General features: G+C 40.3%; 2 long non-coding RNA genes and 1 pseudogene across 4 annotated transcripts; 1 reads left to right on the top strand and 2 right to left on the bottom strand.

Annotated features, from left to right (window-relative positions):
- The first annotated feature begins 180 nt into the window (after positions 1–180).
- On the top strand, positions 181–7,747 carry LOC116934849. 2 transcript variants are annotated; one of them, XR_006641634.1, is made up of 21 exons: positions 181–328; positions 423–575; positions 641–759; positions 827–1,032; positions 1,093–1,185; positions 1,266–1,722; positions 1,779–1,986; positions 2,235–2,991; positions 3,084–3,235; positions 3,484–3,569; positions 3,633–3,739; positions 3,809–3,938; positions 4,062–4,269; positions 4,347–4,405; positions 4,558–4,793; positions 4,871–5,008; positions 5,085–5,405; positions 5,553–5,623; positions 5,703–6,976; positions 7,062–7,188; positions 7,275–7,747. It is a non-coding gene; the product is annotated as an uncharacterized LOC116934849 (long non-coding RNA). The 2 variants fall into 2 exon arrangements; XR_006641633.1 differs by lacking the exon at positions 2,235–2,991 and having other exon boundaries at positions 183–328; positions 1,804–1,986.
- Positions 7,748–9,013: 1,266 nt separating this feature from the next.
- On the bottom strand, positions 9,014–11,277 carry LOC123467145. 2 transcript variants are annotated; one of them, XR_006641644.1, is made up of 9 exons: positions 11,083–11,277; positions 10,591–10,896; positions 10,222–10,526; positions 10,004–10,156; positions 9,883–9,948; positions 9,673–9,745; positions 9,368–9,474; positions 9,149–9,303; positions 9,014–9,065 (listed from the first exon to the last, which is right to left on the bottom strand). It is a non-coding gene; the product is annotated as an uncharacterized LOC123467145 (long non-coding RNA). The 2 variants fall into 2 exon arrangements; XR_006641643.1 differs by having other exon boundaries at positions 10,591–10,833.
- Positions 11,278–13,514: 2,237 nt separating this feature from the next.
- On the bottom strand, positions 13,515–17,790 carry LOC123467155 (annotated as a pseudogene).
- Between the last annotated feature and the right edge of the window lie 737 nt (positions 17,791–18,527).

Raw genomic sequence — 18,527 nt, 5'->3', positions numbered from 1 at the left:
CACCCTTCTGCTCAGGCTCAGAATGAAATTATCCTCTAAGTTTTGAGCTTTTGACCTCTTTGTTTGATTTAGTATACGTAAATATTTGTTTAAAATAAAAAGATTTAATTGTTCCTCTGTAGAAAATATCGTTACTCCTGGCTTTTGTTTGAACTCAAATCTGCTGCCTTTGCATATTTGGCAATCTCTTTTCTTTTCGAGTCAACGTTTACCAAGCAGCTTATTCAGAAATGGCAACCGTCGGCATGGGACGGAGGTTGCAACTTGCAACGGCTCAAATGGCGAAATGGACTACAGTTTTTGAAAGTTGGAAAAGTTCCTCGAAAAAGTTTGGTTTTCAGTGTTCACTTTCCATGCCTCTAGCAATTAAAGTGATTTAGAAACAACATGAAAAACTCAAAAATGTTTGTTTCGTTAAACAGATGAACGTCACGTGATGTTGGCCAATGGCGACTTGCAAGTTTTGTCTGCGCATCAAGGCGACGAGAATCATTTGTATCATTGTCGAGTTCTCGTCCAGCCCATCAGGCAAACAATGACCAGTTTCACTGCTGGACGAATCATCCTCAGTCAAGGTATCTGATTGTGTCAACATTATTGATTTTCCAGTTGAGAAACATGACCTTTACGTGTATCCTAGAATCCAGGACAAAGATGGCACAAGTCATTGTAGAAACTGTGAATCGAATTCGAAGTTTGGCGTGGACGAGATGCCGTTTTACCTTGTGTTTTTCACGGATATCTTCCGCATAAAATCAAGTAACTATTTATTCACTCAGTTCTTTTGTCTGAACAATTGTACGTAACCATAAATTGATCAATGCAGATGGTACAAAAGTCAAACGATTCAGTATGGCAATTTGTTGTTGCCACTGGTGACATCAGCTGCCACGCAAGAGCATCGTGATGGAGTGCTGGGACTTGGGCGTCATCGCCTCATTGGTGGCACTTTACTCATCGCTTCCGTCGTCACCGAAGATCAAGGCAGTTACATTTGTTTTGTCAACAGTTCCATTGGATTAGTCGAATCACGTACCGAACTCGTTTTTCGTGTCGAAATTCAAGTAAGTAATTAAATTGTAATCTGGTCAGAAACGTCGAACGTCGTCGTCGCCGCATAGAATGCACAGCACATTTAAGTCGCCGATCCAGAAACGTCCGTCACCATCACGTGTCATTTCTCCGGTAGTCCCAGCTCAATCATTTTTACATTTCTTGTTAAATGGAATAACAACTTAACTGAAAATCTTGAAAAAAATTTTTAGGCCGGTTGTCAGTTGGCTCAAAGATGGCCAGCGCTTCTTGGTGGGTAATAGTGGTCGTGTTTCTTCTTCATCCGGCGACGACGGCTACACCGATATGGTCCAGTTATCCATTTCGTCCGTCCAACGTGAAGATGAGGGAATATACCAATGCCTGGCATCCAATGACGAAGGAGATTGGGCCCAAGCATCGGCCCAGCTGGCCATTGGAGCATTTCCTCCTCATTTGAAAGAAACGTTCAGTCGGCAAGTTGTACATCCGGGAAGTTCAGTCTCGTTGAAATGTTTAGCCTCTGGCACTCCGCTGCCTCATTTCACTTGGACGCTGGACGGGTTTCCGTTATCGCCCGTTTCCGAACGATATTTCCTCGGCCAGCAGCAACAAACGGGTCACGACGATCTTGTAGTGGCTCATCTCAACATAACCCACGTCCGAGTCGAAGACGGAGGCAATTACAAAGTGAGTTTTCGTGCAATAGGTACCGTACGTTTTTCTTGTAATTGTTCAATTAAAAGGCGTTTGTGGCGTTTGTGCGAACAGTGTGTAGCGGAGAATCGAGTGGGTCGCGTAGAGCATTCAGCCAATTTGCATATTTACTTCAATTCAATGGCAGTTTGACGATCGATCCGTTGGATAAGAGCAGCGACGCCGGTCTTTATAGTTGCGAGGTGCGTGGCCAGAACGGACTCTCGGCTCGCCAGTCACTTCAACTCTACATCCTCGGTAAGTTTCAGTCCTTTTCTTTCCCTCTTTTTATCTGGAAACTTTGGCTTTTCCTTTAATAGGGATGAATAATCAAAGGCTAAATTAAAATCAACCATAATTCGAGTAGTCCTTTTTTTTTCTATCGCATTTTCTTAGAAGAAATGATGGCACTCGAGTTGATTAGAAAGGGTAAAAATTATAGATCCTCGGCAAGAAAAAACTAAACTTAAAAGATAACCTTTTGTTTGATTTTTTCCTGTTCACAGCTTTGCGAAAATATTGACTCGGCGCCTTTTTCTTTTCCCCCTCCGCCCTGTAAACTTGCTCGGTCGCTGTGTATACTCTTTGATGATGAGAAAGTCAACAGCGCTTTTCTATCCGGTCTGGAAGCAGAAAAAAAATTTTAAAAAAAGGAAGCAATGAAAGCAAATGAGACAGACCGACTATATCGATCCAGCAGCCAGAAGCCAATTTAAGTCTTTCCCTTTTTATTTTTGTGAAAAACAAGAAAAAGGAGATGAGTTAAGTGGGTAGGAAGGATAAATTTAGAAATTTCTCGACGTTTTTTTTGTTGTTGTTGCTTCCGGTCGCCGGAATTTCGTAAAAAAAACAACAAAAAACACGAAAAAAAAACGATATTGGATACAGACGCGCCTCATATAATGACAATGAGCGATTCGGCCATGTTGAATGCCGGCGAGCGATTGGCGCTTCAATGCGCCGTAGTTAAAGGTGGATTGCCGTTGTTCGTCAGCTGGTCGAAAGATGGCCAAGTGATTGCACCGACAACTGCAACGACGACGACTAGCGTCCGTTTGGTGAACGAATTCACAGCCACGTTGACGATTGAATCGTTGACTGGACAACATGGTGGATGGTACGTCTGCCACAAATATATAATTTCAGTTACAATAGTGCAATAGAAAAAAAGTGGTGGAAAAATTTATCAGGCTTTAGAGCAGCAGTAGCCTTTGCTATATCTCCACATCATGTAAATGGAAAATCTCTGGAACTTCTTGTTGAGTATGTCAGATCGTAAATAGTATTGTTAGCTGAACTTACCGTCTTTCTTAGACAACATGATATTTCAATAGTCCTTTTATTTTTAACACCAGGAAATGAAGCCATTGTGCATATTGCATCAACCAAGGGCGAAATGTTACCACATATAGGCCAATGTTACAACGGACACATGAAGTCTGTATGTTGGTACAGTTTATCAACAGGCATAAGAGCATGTTCGGGCAATAATTGTGGGATAGTTTAGGTAAGCTTTTTTTGCCATTGCAACAAATCTTTTTATGCACCCTTGGAAATAGGTAATTTTTGTCTTTCATCCTTTTTATAATGGTTTATTATTTTTTGGTAGGATGCATCGTGCAAACCGTGCTTCTTTTTTTTTTAACTCTTCCATTTCTTTATTGCCACAAATTTTTTGTTGTTTTTTTTTCTTCGGGGATTAGGTGATAATCAGGACTTTGTCTACCTATAACTTATTTTTTCTTCTTTTTATAGGTAGATTCTTTGCTGCGTCATAGCTCGGGAGTCGTAACGGGCAATATCCTTGTGCATTAAGTTGGTGAACTCTTGTGTTCCATTGGGTAATGCTATCAAATCTTAATGTGCTATTTGTGAAAGATTTTATTATTCTGTATTTTTTAAAGGAAAATATTTCAAATTGATTTATTTGCATGTTACGGAGTTGTATTTTTCTGATCTGTGGAGCCTGACATTTTCCACAATTTCTATCGGCGAACAAAATGTCTTTTAGGTAACAGCCCGACATTTCAATCTCCGATTTTATGACGATCACGAAACCCCCATTTGGTTGTCTATGTAGGATTGGTAGCAGCTTACGAAGCAGTAGGTTCCAACATCATCTAACGTCTGCTTTAGTAATGGCAGGGATGTGAATGATAATTTGTGAAATCAAACAACTTAAGCAGGTGCCTAGCTCAACAACTCCTATGGTAAATATTTGTCCTTGTTATGATACTTAATTTTAAAGGTTCTAACTGGCTATTTTTATTTTCTTTATTTTTTTTTTTTTTTTTTTTTTTTTTATTTCTCCATTTTCTTTTTCTTTTCTCCAGAAATCTAGATTGGTGGTGGTAGTTATAGGGCGCCTGTTCAGGCAACAGTTTCGTTTTTTAATCCGCCAAGGATTTATGCGTTATTGCGTCTACTGTGTAGCCTGAGTAGCATACGCAAGGGGGCGTTTATCTACATTCCTCATCACCAAGCAGTTACAAATATGTTCTACACTGATAAGCATCAGAGGCAAAGGGCGAGCTGAACTAGGTATTTTGATAATCCAAATTAAAATGTGTTATGGCAGTATGATTGTTCCAGTACTCATTATTTCTTAATTTGAAAAGTTAATTGCCCCTCAACTCCAGAGGGCACTAGTTTACAGCAACTCGGGCTCACCCTTTGGGTAATTTGAGATACTTTTCTGGACGGTTCAGAATCTTATTATTGGCCAAAATTTTATACGAGATTAATTGATACTTAGTCCTGTCAGACCTCAAATTCTACGGTTTATAATTCTTGTTCTATGACCGATTTTATTATTTTTTTTTTATACAGAGAGTGGATTCTCATTTCTTTTTCATACCAGCGAGCAGATTTGAGGTTTAAAATTGTTTTAGGTTGTTAAGCAAGTCTGACTTTCTACGATGTACATGGCCGCCAAACTTTTTCGTTATGTCTGACTGTTAATCAGTAAGAAAAACGTCGAATTATTGACGATACGTTTGTCAAAATGGCAAATACAACGCCTAACGATTTAAATCTAACTTGGGATAATCTACTTCTCGGACAAGGTATCAACCTTCTCTTTTTTTTTTGCTTGTATTATATTGCCTAATATTCAATGTCATTACATATGAAAATATTACAGGTACTTTGAGACCGGATCTAATTGAGTCCGCTTTCCATATGGCTTCTTCGCGCACGGTTGCCATGAAGACTCGTCATAACGATTCCGAAATGGTTCGTCAATTTCGCATTCACGGCCGTGTAGTAGAACCTATTAAAGGTATTTGCATTAAGGTTTTTCCTGCGTTATGACAATCCAGTAAGATCTTTGATCTTTTCGCATTTTTTCCCAACAGACTTCCTTAAAGATGAAGTAAGAGCCTTAGGTCGTGAGCTGGGTTCCTGCACAATTACTGGAACGTTACCCGTTTCCTGGTCCCGGTTTGTCAATTTGAATCATTTACGCCGAAGAGCCGTTCTTGGAAGCTAATTTCGATGAGACGCAAGTGCTGATTCGTTCGATGGTCCATTATGCCAACATAGCAGCCAAGGAACATGCCTTGCTCAATCGGATTGAAATCGTGACGTCGGAAGAAGAACGTCTTCTTCTGGGAGAACTGTCTAGTCGCAACCAGTATGTTGCCACGCTACTGCCTATTCGCACTGTCGGTGTTCAGGTACAGGAGGTTGCGGAAAAATGTGTCGGGTATGGCAAACAAAGCATAGGGAAAACAGCCACATTTTTCTGCAATATACTGTACAACAGATTCGCAATTTAGACGTTGTCGTAATAATGCCGCGATCGTAATCAACTCTTATTCAAGGTAGATGATGGGTGCCACCGTATCTACGCCAAGGTTTTTTTCCTCTTGTCTAGATCTTTTAATGGCCAGTGGTATGTCCTTGATGCTCGTCTTATCAAAACACTTGTTTACATTTTTTTTTTTTTTTTAATTGTGTCACTTATGACAAAGGGTCCTTGTGATTATGGCCAATGGCTTGAACCGGATACCAACGACTATGGCACCTGTCGCCCTTCGCCTTGCCCAGTAAGCAAATGCAACGGTCGCCAGATCTACTGGAAGTCAACACTAAATTCTGAAGGTGGCTGTTATAAATCGTTCACACGTGGGCCTTGCAGGCGAAGTAGCTATTTCCTCGTTGAAGAATATGGCACTCGAAGAGGTCGATGTGTTTCTCAATTTGGATCATCCTATGAATCCTATGTCCTTCCGTCACGCTATCCCAGGATGAGAAACCCTTACGAGATGATGTACTCCAACAACGCGATGAGCCCATGATCGAAATTTGGCATGTATCCGCCGTTTGGCATGCAGGAAGATTAACGGAGACGACTATCCTGACATTCCCAGTTTCGATTACTGAACTAGAAACAGTTTTACAGAACCATTCACATGGTTTTGTCTCTATTATTTCATTTTAGAAATGCGATTGCAAATTTTCTATTGTGACGTATGGCGGATAAAAAACAACCTTAATTAGTTTTAATGCATGAATTCGTTGGCCAATAATATGTGTATGAAGAAAATGTTTTCACTTTGAAACAGAGTCATGGAACCCATCGGTTTCCATGACTCTGCTTTGAAAGTTTGAACAGGGATTTCTGTTTTACCTTTCTGCGATGCGGCAACACAGCATTGCATGTCGATCTGCGAACGTTTGACAACTCGCTGGTATTGCAATAGGTTAATAGTTTTGTGTCAAGTAAATTTCAAGTGCGAGTAACTGCTGGAAGATTGCAAGCGAAATCTGCATGTGTCGTGTCATTGTTCTAAGTGTTGGAGACTTTTTTCGTTTTGATTAGGCATTCATGTTTGGGAACAATACCTGAAGTTGGATATTGCCTAGTGATATTTACATATTAAGTCCTATTTTAAGACACTTGGGGCGATACGTTTCGCAACAAAGATCTATACAGTACTCAAAAGATGACCCACAAGCACTACGCCACCACGATTGAGACAAGGTAAAACACAAAACTATAAAGCGCCATTTATCAATAATGAATGAATTTCCTCATTCTAACAATAATTTAAGAAAATGTAAATGTATACTTAGCTATGGTAATTATTTCGTTTACATCGACTACACTTCAATAATTTACAAGTGTGAAAGTGTTGCCTATAAGCAACGAGAAGGTATTGTGCATGTTTATGAGCGAATCATGGCTTACTGGGTGAGCATCGGATTGTACCGCTGGATGTTTGTGGATCAAATACCATCAGAGGTAAAAAGTACAAAATATGTTTACTGATTCACTTTATTGGCGTTATCACCGACAGTTTGAAATAAGAAGAATTTCATTGTCTTAGGAAATAGTTCTGATTTATGAGTTTAAAAATTTCTAAGAGGAAAGTTGGAGTGCCTTAACCAAAGATTTGTAAAGTCCTATTCTACAAGGGTGCTATTGGTCGTATATACTGGAACATTACAACTCAGGTGAAGAACGTATAGTTGAACACACACTATGATAAATAATCCTACTCAATTTATTGTTTGTTAATAAAAAACAATTATACTTACAGTTTTCTTCACCATGACATACTTGGAATTTATATGCCAATACGTGTAATCCATCAAGGACACTGAATTTTTCAACACCTGAATGGGATTCGAACCCAATGTGTAGAGAGTTCCAGTCCATCGCTCTACCATTGAGCTATGAGACATATTACTGAGAAATCTAAGTCTTCAACACATTAAGGTAACTGTGTAAAGTTGTACATAGGGGATCAAATATCAATGGGGGGGGATATAGGGGGGGTTGCCAGGAAGGTATCGCATCCGCCTAGCAGCTCCAAGGTCCGTGGTTCGATTCCACGGTTCCCGATGTCCTGGGCTTCCAATCTTCCACGTCTGCCAGTCGGGTCGAGAAACTTCCCTATTACGAAGTAATGGGACGGATATTTTGGCAATGTTTAATATAATATCCAATAAAAAATACATACTGCTTGATCATTATTTTGTGTATATAAGATTGTAACATATAGTCACTCAACTGAATCTTTTGATCATCGTAATATTTCTTTCGACTCTTGTAGGATTTGAACCCTTAAACTTCGGCGGTCCATGCCAATGCTCTACCACTGAGCCATAATTCACATTAGTAAGTTTTCTATATTTTCGTGTTAATTGATTTCAACAAATGTGGACTTAGAATAATATTTGCAGCGTAATTTAAGATAATTTCTTATTAACATGTAAATCCATCTTATAGAAACGCAATGAAATTGACATTCACATTAAATTTATTAACCTTCTGCCGGGAGTTGAACCCGATACCTTAAGATCCATTATCCAACGTTCTACCAAACAGCTATGATCCTTGAATCCAAGTTATTCAGGTTAGCATATAGTTTTACTAGCCTATAAAAATTGCATTTTTTTTTTGCCTTCTAATATTAGTGCAAATTTAAATGTAACTCATGGCTCAACGGTTGAGCATCGGCAATGAACGCTGAAAGTTTGGGGATCGATACCCGAACGAGTTAAATTCATCACTGTGAAAACATTCCAAAACATCTGTTAAATCTATATAAAAAAAGATTGAATACAAAATCATTCTGCAATTAAATAAATCAGCAAACTACCATCTCCAGGATTGGAATTTAATCGGTGATAATTCAAAGACACCGGAATTCTCAGTACAAGAACTGCACATAAGTGTCCATCTCAGCAATGTTGAGAGTCCAATCCTTAAAAGAAAAAATTGCTAAGGTCAGTAATGTATAGTGTGAACACAAAGAAAGTATGAAAGACAAGTTTTTCAAAATTAATTTATAACAAAATTTGTATTGACAAATCTCTACATAATGGAATATTTTGCAACTTTTAAAAGGCAAAATAACCATTTCAAAAGTTGCTGTCAACCAAGGCAGGGGGAGACACTGCCTCAATTGACTCACCGGGGAGATTACCCAGTGCTTGGCTAAGAGAAGCCGGAAGAAGAGCTGAAGATTTGGAACATTTTTACAGGAGCGATTAACCTTTAATTCGGATTTGTGGGTAGCGACATAGCCCTCCTTAAGCATTTCATCGAACCATGAGGACCCCCACGTCCCCTTTCCGGCCAGAGCCCTCCAAACCTCGATATATGTTGTTTTTATATATACCGTACAGTAGGGGCATGACCCCCTACGGGCTTATTATGAGTCAAGGGGAAACGGGGCCACAGAAAAGAAGGGAGCCCAAATATGCACTTCAATTTTTTAAATATGAAATACCGTTATAAACGGTACTGTGAATAAAGTATGGAAATTCCATGTAGTGCATCCAATCATTAAACTTTATTCGGTATCTCGCCCCAACCAAGGAACCTTGGCAGATCCAAGTTTATCATTAATCTATATTAAGAAAATAAATTATCGTTAGGCATAAAATTCTTGCTCGTGTAACTTACGCGATTCATAAATTCATTATTTAGCATATTCTTCTGGCAGAGCCTTCGGAAAGGACATACAGACTGCAAATGAAAACGTACTTGACGGATAAATTAATCCCATTAGAGCTTTGCATCTTTGATAGATATGTTCCTAGAATGATCCAAATCCTTTCCTATTGAATAGAAAAGTGTTACATAGATAATACATAGTTATAAAACAGCCTCTTTTCTACTTACAAGTCAATTTTAAGAAGATGAATTTGGTTTTGAAATGTTAATGAATAGGAATCCAAACAGTCAACGTAACATGGGTAACACCTGCAACACCAACATTGAAGCTCATTCTAAAACAAAAAACAGATAGCCAAATATCAAACTGAGAATGAATAAGGATAACATTGGCTGTGTTGTGCATGTGAAAGTTGTATCTTTAAAGTTAAATGTTAAGACAAGCTCTTTCATTAGTGATCTTTCATCACATGCATCATGCAATGTTTTTTTTTTTTTTTTTTTACTGTTACAGAAATAATATATATATTTACCATACTGAGAAAGCAACAACTTCCAAAATTGCTGCCTAATGCTGAGTCAATTTGAAGCAGTTAACAGATAAACCTTGACATTGGGAATTTAAAAAAAAAATTTTAAACTTTCTGTTTTCTTCTAAAAATGTTTACGCCGTTTGCTATCATTTCCACATGTTAGTCATGGTCATTGTCATTGCTGCAGCTGACATAGAAATCAAAACCTACACACTATCTATGCGGTTTCCTTGTATCGTCGATGTTGATGACAGCTCGGCTAGCAGTTGGCAAACCCTGAAGCAAGATGCAAATTGAAAGGCTGGTTTGGTTACAGAAATTGTAATGGTACCTGTATGAAGTCCCTAGGCAATTGTTCTTTGAGGTACTGCCTCACAGATACATTGACGATTTTGCAGATGGAGCACAGCTTTACAATTTGTATTGTTTCACTAATGACTTCGATGAAAGCAGGCTTTATTTTCAGTTTACATGTATACAGAGGCTGGAAATTGGAAAACAAAATCAATCAAAAATTAATTTAGAGTTTGCAAGTGTAACTTTTTTTACCTCTACTAGATAGAATTTGCAGCCACCTCGAGTTTTAGCAAGCGGATTCGGTTAATGTCTAATTTAATCGACATTAAAAATAATCAGGCAGTTATACTTCATCGAAATATCCCGTCACATAAAAAGACAATTGAAAAATATTGATAACGAAAAATTGTTTAATTTAGTTCTCCGAAAATTGTTTTCGATCCTTCCTTTAACTTGTCGCGCATATTCCGGGTCGTCAACAATTAGAAGCTGGGTGGAGATAACAGGTGTACTAAAGGCCTTTAGGGCGTTAATGATTTCCTTAATCCAGAAAGTTCCTGGAAATAGATACATAAGCCTCAACATCTTTTGAAGAAAATTCCTTTTATACCTAGAAACTACCTGTGTGATGTTCATCGGTGCCACACAAGCAAAGTGAAAAGTCTTTAGCGTCATTTGAGTGCCCGGTTCGTCAAATGCCCTGCGCACAAAGGGCTCCGACAGTCGTGTCTATTTGTTTGACAATAAACCGTGGCTAAGCTTCCATCTTGTAACCCCGTACCTTTCGGATACGTTTGACTTCGTCCTCTCTCCCTTTGTTGACAAAGGGCTCCAACCAAACGAACCATAACTGTTGCTTGTTTCCTTTATGATTGTTAAAAAAATGATCGTTTGTTTAAATTTGTTTTGATCAGTACGGCCTACAGCCTACAAAATTCAACACTTTGTCAACAAACAGGTGAATACAGCTGTATAGTTGTATGCCAACTTCCACAGTTGTCATGCAACTAGGAAATCAATATCTGATTGATCACAATACCTGGCATGACAAGAAAAACTCTATAACATCAGAATTTTAAGAGATACCAATAGGAAAACACAATAAGCTATTACCTTTTAATACTTTTGACTAATCATTCTTCTTCATTGCAACTGGGAAGGCAAGTCAGCTGACCAATGGTGAAAAGAGAAATGCATTCACTGCCCTTGGTGTAACCATTGTCCAAAGGTATCTGTTTTCTTTCGGCAATATATGTTTTGCTCATGTAATATAGATGAGTGATTAAAATTAAAACACAAAATACAAGGATTTACCTGCCCAAGTTATTTTGTATGACGTTCTGGTGATAATATACTCAAAAATTCGGCACCAATGAAGTCTGAAAGCACTTCACATCTAAAAAAAAACAAATTAAATCACACTACATGCTTTGTGCATCAAAAGGCAATTTCAGAGGAAGGAAGTATTTGAACTTACATGAAGATTTTGCTTAGGTTGATATCACAGTAAATTAACTAAATTCCTGAATTCAGAAGTATATATTGGTATCATCTGCATTCTTGACAACATTCACCAACACATTTTTTTCTGTCTAGTAAATGTTAATAAAAACTGTAGGAAAAGTCTATTGCCCCTAAAAATTTTGAGGGGCAATAGGTGCGACCAAAACTATAATGTTTGAATCTGCTGGGCAACAACCATACTCAACCATTCAACTTATCCGTTTGTCAAGCAAAAATTAAAAATCGACTCCTACATAAAATAGATTGATGTTAATTAAGACTTTACATGGAGATGTATGTTGTGTCAATGCTTGGAAGTAAACTCATCCTGAATTTGTCAGTCTACAGACTAAAAAAATGGTTGACACTTTGATAAAAGTAAATCAAAATGGCAGAAGAATGTGAAATGAGGTTTCCCATGAAAAAGGTATCAAGTACTTTCAAGCAAGATCCCAATTCCATATTTGCCAGCAAATGGTAAGCAATTGTCTTCTTTCTGAAAACAATACTCTTTTATCAAGATTTCAAGTTGTAACTTTAAATCTAATGCTTTTATTTTACTTACTAACACTTTCGATGCTGTAGGATTGTAGTTGTCTTTGTAACTTTTGTCTTTGTTCATTCAATTGAAGAGGCTGCAACAATCATGCATCAGGCATGGTATAATAGCATCTATTCTAGGCTATATCTTGCCAGAGTCATCTGACCTTGCATCTGGAATACAGAAGAAATAAAAGTGCTTAATATTGAGCGTTCAGCAAGTTAAGGATTTAACTGTACCTATTTTTCCATTCCGCTTATTCGCTCTCTGCAATGCCACAAAATCTCTCTGCTTTTAGATAAACATATTACCATGATACATCACAGTCAAAGCTGTAAATGTCAGGCGTCAGCCGCGTCACGCGTCAGGGACGACAGACAGGATTCCTCACCAGAGGGAGAATAGCGATGTTTTTCGATTCTCTTGAAAAAACTAAAAAAGACATGGCCTTTAAATTGATCTTATTTTTCAACGCGTTAATTGTTATGGGACATCTAAAAGTAAGCAATGATAAGGAAAAATATGAAAAACAAATCGATAAATGCGAAACTCTTCACTTAATATGTCAAATAATATCATGTTGCTTATTTTTCTTTGCAGTTACTTGATTTCTTTTATAGACAAAGGTGAGTCAGTAACACTCCCAGTATTGCAGCTTATGAAGTTTTTATAAGAAATAAACAAATTCATTGAGTTGATCTTAAATGTTTACGCTACAAAATATCGTTTTCTCTTCTATTTTTCTAGTAGACTCTGAATGAACCTGTGCCACCATCTCCACATGAATGAGTTCATTTGCTGCACAACCAACCAACCAACCACACACAGCAAACACCACAATAATTTGCAACCTTTGGGACAAAATAACCCAGAAGTTCTAAACCCTTAATTGACCCGGCACTAGCCCATTTTTTAAATAACTACAATGTTTAGGAAAATTGTTCAAAGACACCAATTCGTTGGCGAACAAACCATGAACCTTACTGATACCTATGCACTATTCAATTTAAAATTGCTACCAAGTCCTCCAACATAGCGATCCGATGCTTTACCATTGAGCTACGAATGACACCTGTAACACTTCTACTTCTTCGACACATTAACATAACTGCACGAGTTAAATAGTCCCTCAGACGACAATGGAAGGATATAGGAAGGCAATGCTAGAATGTTATGGCAACCGACGCCTAATTCAGTGGTTAGATTCACAGTTATGTTCCACAGGATCTTCCAAACATCCTAGGAAGTATACCATTCAAGTGCACCAACAATGTTGAGAAACATACCGACAATGACAATACCAACTTTTGCCAAGTGAGTAAGTTGTGGGATGAACATGTTTTAAGAATGGGTAATATAAGAGACAAACATTTCTTTAAACAAATGGACTTTTTGTCGATTACATTGCGCACTGCATTTTACTTTAGTTGATTTGAGTTGCAAGGTTTATTTATATCTAATCTAACAAAAATGTTTCCCTCCCAAGTGAACACGCTCTGTCTGAATGGCCACACAATGCTGGGTATGTATTGATATGATCGGTGGATTGGATTAAGAGTTGAGGCGTATGGTAGATGACAACAAGAATTCGCCCTCGCTCACACATACAGGGCTCACGAAAATGAGAAATAAAATGTTGCTTCAAAGAATCGGAAAAGAAGAAAAAAGAATAGGGGATGAATGACAACTATGGGGGAGAAAAACAGCATTTAAAATATTCGTTACAAAAGTTCTAATTTGCCTTGTAGAGTACGGAATTCGGCTATGAGGGCAGGTGATGTGGCGTGAGTCGTGCAAAATAGATCCGTCAAATAGACACCAACGGCCTCGACACACTGTCCTATAAGAGCTCGACGATCGGCTGTCGGCACCAGGGCTGCCAAGCCTCCAGTAGAGGAATCAACAAGCCGATTTAACATGTCGGCCAGCACTTTGAGCAAGTGATTGGGTTTGCCTTCAGCTTGCCAAACGACATCCTTTGCGCCGTACAGGCGATTGTAAACGGCAAAAAGACGCTGGAACGATACTCCAGCTCTCAGTATGATGGAAACGGCCCAGCCTAGCAATTAAGCATAAAAACATTGATCGAAATGCATTCCAAAGAACATAAAAATAATTGAAATTTACCTGGTGGGCCATTCCATCGAACTGAATATGTTTCCAGGGTCTTAACGAGGAACTCCAAAGGGAAAAATTGCTCTGACTGGGCATAAGTTCGACCTAGCGTTTTCATTTTGCTACCCAGGGTGGCCAGTTTTGTTTCAGTGTCGGCACTACTCAGTTTCTTGACTTCAGCATTGATAATATTTTGCCAAATGCTGGTCACCAGAGCCGAGTTGTAATGATTGGCGCAGTGCAAAATAGCCAGTTTGCATTCCCACAGATCCAATGGCTCAGCGAACTGCTCGTATAGTTGAGTCACGTCAAGCAAGTCGGAATGTAAACGGCTGATGGTGTCGGCATCTCGACTGGTCAACCGAGAGACGGCTTCCAGCACTTGAGACTGGACTTTAGCCACGTCCATTTTCTCCTCCATTTCGTAGAGGAACTGGCCCTGAACGGCGTTACCGAAGGAGCTCGTCTCAGCCGCTCGCGCGCACACAATGGCCCGCGAAAGGTATTCTATTCTCATCGGAAGACTTATGGCCGTGCTGTGGGCATCAGCTAGACGGGAAAGAACTCGTGCAGCGGCGATAAACTGGCCACTTTTTTCGTAAAACTTCCATAACAGATCGTATTTTGCCACTAAATCTGTTTGCTGCTGTTGACCAACCTAGAAAGAAAAGAAAAAACGGATTCGAACTACTTATTTGGGCCCGATTTATACACATCAATAAATTCAATCATACCTGACCAACTGTTTGCCTCTTGAGGTAATTCTCCAAGTGGGGCGACTAAATTTCCAACAACTTGTCGTCCCACTTGTTGTCCGTCAACCAATCGAAAATGGCAACATGACATAGTTCATCATCCGATTGCAAGGCAAGAGAAAGAGTTTCATCTGCCAACCGCTGCGCTTCTAATGGGCTTAGTCCCTCCTCGTATCCCTGTGGAGTCGTTTGTACCATCGGTCCGGGTGATTTGGGCACGCTGGGCGACTGAGGATGGCACGCAGCGGCCGTGTAGAGTTTCTGCAAAACAAGGCACATTTGCTGGTAGCAATTTTTACGAGCCAAAAGCGCCTCGACAGCGGCAGGATCTTCTTGTTGGCCGCTGTAGCATTGTTGGGCACGGTGCTGAGGGTCGAGCTTCTCAGCCACGACGCAGCAGAGCTCCACCACGCCTCCGAAGTACTGACAAGCGGACAACTGTTGGCAAACATGCGCCAAATTGATGCGAGCCGGAATCTGCTTGCACGTTTCCAGCGTTTGCTGCAGCAGACGCTCCTTGTCCATGCGGCTCATGCTGTTCGTTCGAGCCTTGAGAAGTTGCTCGTTGACTTTAGTGCATAGAGCATCCTTAAAAAGGAATGAAAATTTAGTTAACAATATTGCTTCAGTTTCATTGGCAAGTAAACAGTTACCTCATTGCGGTAGAGAGACGGGCAGACCTGTCTCAATTTTTCACTGATGGCATCCGTACTGGCCGCATCATCCAAGTATCGATGAATCAGAGCGTTGATCAGCCCAATGCAGGTGTCGGAACCGGAAAGGATGAGGTCGCGGAACAACGTTGTCTTGAGTGACATCCGCATTTCAGCCGACAACGATTGGCCGAGCAAATGGAGCTGGTGATCGCACAACACTTTCCAGAGAGCAAGTACTTCGACGGTATGATCCAACAATTGTTTCATGGCCAACAGAGATTTTCTCTCCTGCATTTGAGCATCCTGCAGTTTTAAATTTATATAAAAATAATAATTAAAATATTAATAATTAAACAAAAGGAATGATAACTGATCAGTTCGACATCTATGAAAAATGTCCAGTATACCGGAAGGCGACCCTTCTCACTGGACTGGTAGCTCTGCGGACCGTTTTGATGGATATTGGCATGAACGAATCCCTTAAGAGCATTCAGTTGGCCGAGCACAGTTAACAACTCTTCACTGTTGACGACACTGTCCAGCAACGGCTGATGGGGCTTTCCTACATCTCTGGCCAGCGGCATAAGCCAAAGTGGCCTCAGTATGCGTCCGAGATAAAGGTAAAGTCCGTTATGTCGACCAGAGAATTGATAGTCGGTCAATTCTGCACAACAACTGCTGTCACCACGTTATTCGAATGGGGCGAGTGAGGTTGCTTTTGGGGAGTCGAAATGGCATTTGGGTTGAATCCCCCCAATCCTCCAGAATCAGGTGAACTAAAAGTAAAATGCTGGTTGGTGTTGTGGTGGAAGTTGGTGGTGGAAGTTGGTGGTGGAAGTTGGTGGTGGAAGTTGGTGGTGGAAGTTGGTGGTGGAAGTTGGTGGTGGAAGTTGGTGGTGGAAGTTGGTGGTGGAAGTTGGTGGTGGAAGTTGGTGGTGGAAGTTGGTGGTGGAAGTTGGTGGTGGAAGTTGGTGGTGGAAGTTGGTGGTGGAAGTTGGTGGTGGAAGTTGGTGGTGGAAGTTGGTGGTGGAAGTTGGTGGTGGAAGTTGGTGGTTGAAGTTGCTAGGTGTACTGTTCAGATGAGCGGGCGATTGACGACAAAAGGAGACGCGGGTGACGAAATGGGATGAGCCAGATGAGACGGAGAGACTTTTACGTCACCACCAAGTAGGAAGAAGGCGAGAGCAGCCCAGTCAGCCAGTTGGGAGTCCTGAATGCTCGTCGAACATGCCAAAATCAGGGCAGTGACACAGGCTTGTTCTTCTCGCAGAACCTGTAAAAAAGCACGAACGGCCGTGTTGTCCGGCCCTGAAGCGTCAAACAGTAATTGATGGAGAATATCCACAGGCCTAAGTTGGGAGACGACGTGGCAGCATTGCGTCTTCAGGAAAATGAACTTTCGAGGTCCCACAGCATGTTACGTTACAATAAGTGAAGGCTCAGGTGCTGGAGGGGCAAAGATTGACGGATCGATTTGTCTTTGGAGGGTAGGAGTAACTTCTGCCAATGACCATCTCTTTCCGTCCAACCCCAGCGTGTTTTGCGTCTCTGAAAATGTCTGGGCAGCTGGAAAATTTAAATTGGACAATGTCCTGGCTACATCGTTCCCTGATGCTGTGATGGTAGTTAAAAACGTGATTCCCACGCATTGGCCGCGTAACCAGGCGGTAGACGCACTTGGAACAGCTAAATCGTCACCAGGCGGCTAGAAGGCGTAGCTCCGCTGAATGTACGTCAGGACAAAGTGTTTAAGTACAGACGGACAACAGAGGCATTAATTTGCGACCAAATGCAAGTTGGTCGATTCGCTCGACTCGATGGGCGCAATACCAACCAACGGTCGGAAACTGGAACGATCCGCCGTTCTGTTGACGGAAAATTTCCTCAGTAATTTCGTTTCTATTGGCAGCATTTCATTCAATACCTGCAATATTGGCGACAGACTGGACGATGGTATTGATACCGATGGCTGTCACCCGAGTCATGGCTTGCCCGTCTGTTTCTAAATCGTACATCTTAATGGTTCCCTTTTCCGGTCGTGAGACGAGCGAAAGGCCTGCGAACTTACAATCCAATTAGTATTGTAGGAGAACAATCTTTACTTTTAAGTAATACCTGATAAAAAGTTTTCGTAAATGCAACCATGTCTCGCTCCCATCAAGATTCGACCGCCGGTCGTACCCTTGATGGTTATTACAATGTCGGTTTCATCTATTGGAACGGTGAACAATGGTTCGGGTAACAGGTGCATTTCTTAGTAGTTGGTATTAAAGCTGGATAAACTAGCTCCTACGAGAACAATTTCCACAGCTTCGGGCAAGGCACAAGAGGTATTGGATGTGTGGTTGACAGATGCCTGGTTTGCCCGACCAGCTATATGGTAATAATTGGTTCACCTAAACCATAGAAAAATTCACCACTAACTGCATGATTAGAGAAATAATTAGTGTCCAAACACATGTATATATATATATACCTCTCAATGCTCAACCAGATGTGTTAATTGAGATGGAAAAGCTTCATCACACATGATGAAAGATGGATAAGTGAAAGTTAAAGATGCATATGCATGGAAGTCCAATAGTTGCATTTACTAGCACACATTTAGCAGACACAAGCCGTGTTCCTCCCACTTTTTGTTCTCTGTTCTCATTGAAAGTCTTGCTGGTCTCGCTATCCCAGCCATAACTGAAAAGAAAATTCTTAGTCACAATTTAAGAAAAAATCCAGCATATACAGAAATAAATGTGCATCTTCTTCCACACATTACCTGTATTACAGGAAGCCCGAATTGTGGTAAAATGCAGTTCATATCAATACCATATGTTCTACACAGGTTGTTGGTGTATAAACCTTTGATTCATTCTGGTTTTTGGATTGCATTCGAATTTTCCAACTCCATGCAGAACTGGTGCTAGTTCATTTAAAACAAATACGAAGACGTCATCGGAATTTTGTCAATGGGGCGTTTCGTCATTTACCAATGTT

Source organism: Daphnia magna, unplaced genomic scaffold (genome assembly GCF_020631705.1).
Source record: "Daphnia magna isolate NIES unplaced genomic scaffold, ASM2063170v1.1 Dm_contigs152, whole genome shotgun sequence".
Taxonomy (NCBI): domain Eukaryota; kingdom Metazoa; phylum Arthropoda; class Branchiopoda; order Diplostraca; family Daphniidae; genus Daphnia; species Daphnia magna.
Note: the sequence above shows the minus strand (reverse complement) of the source record. Positions and strands in the feature narration are given on the sequence as shown.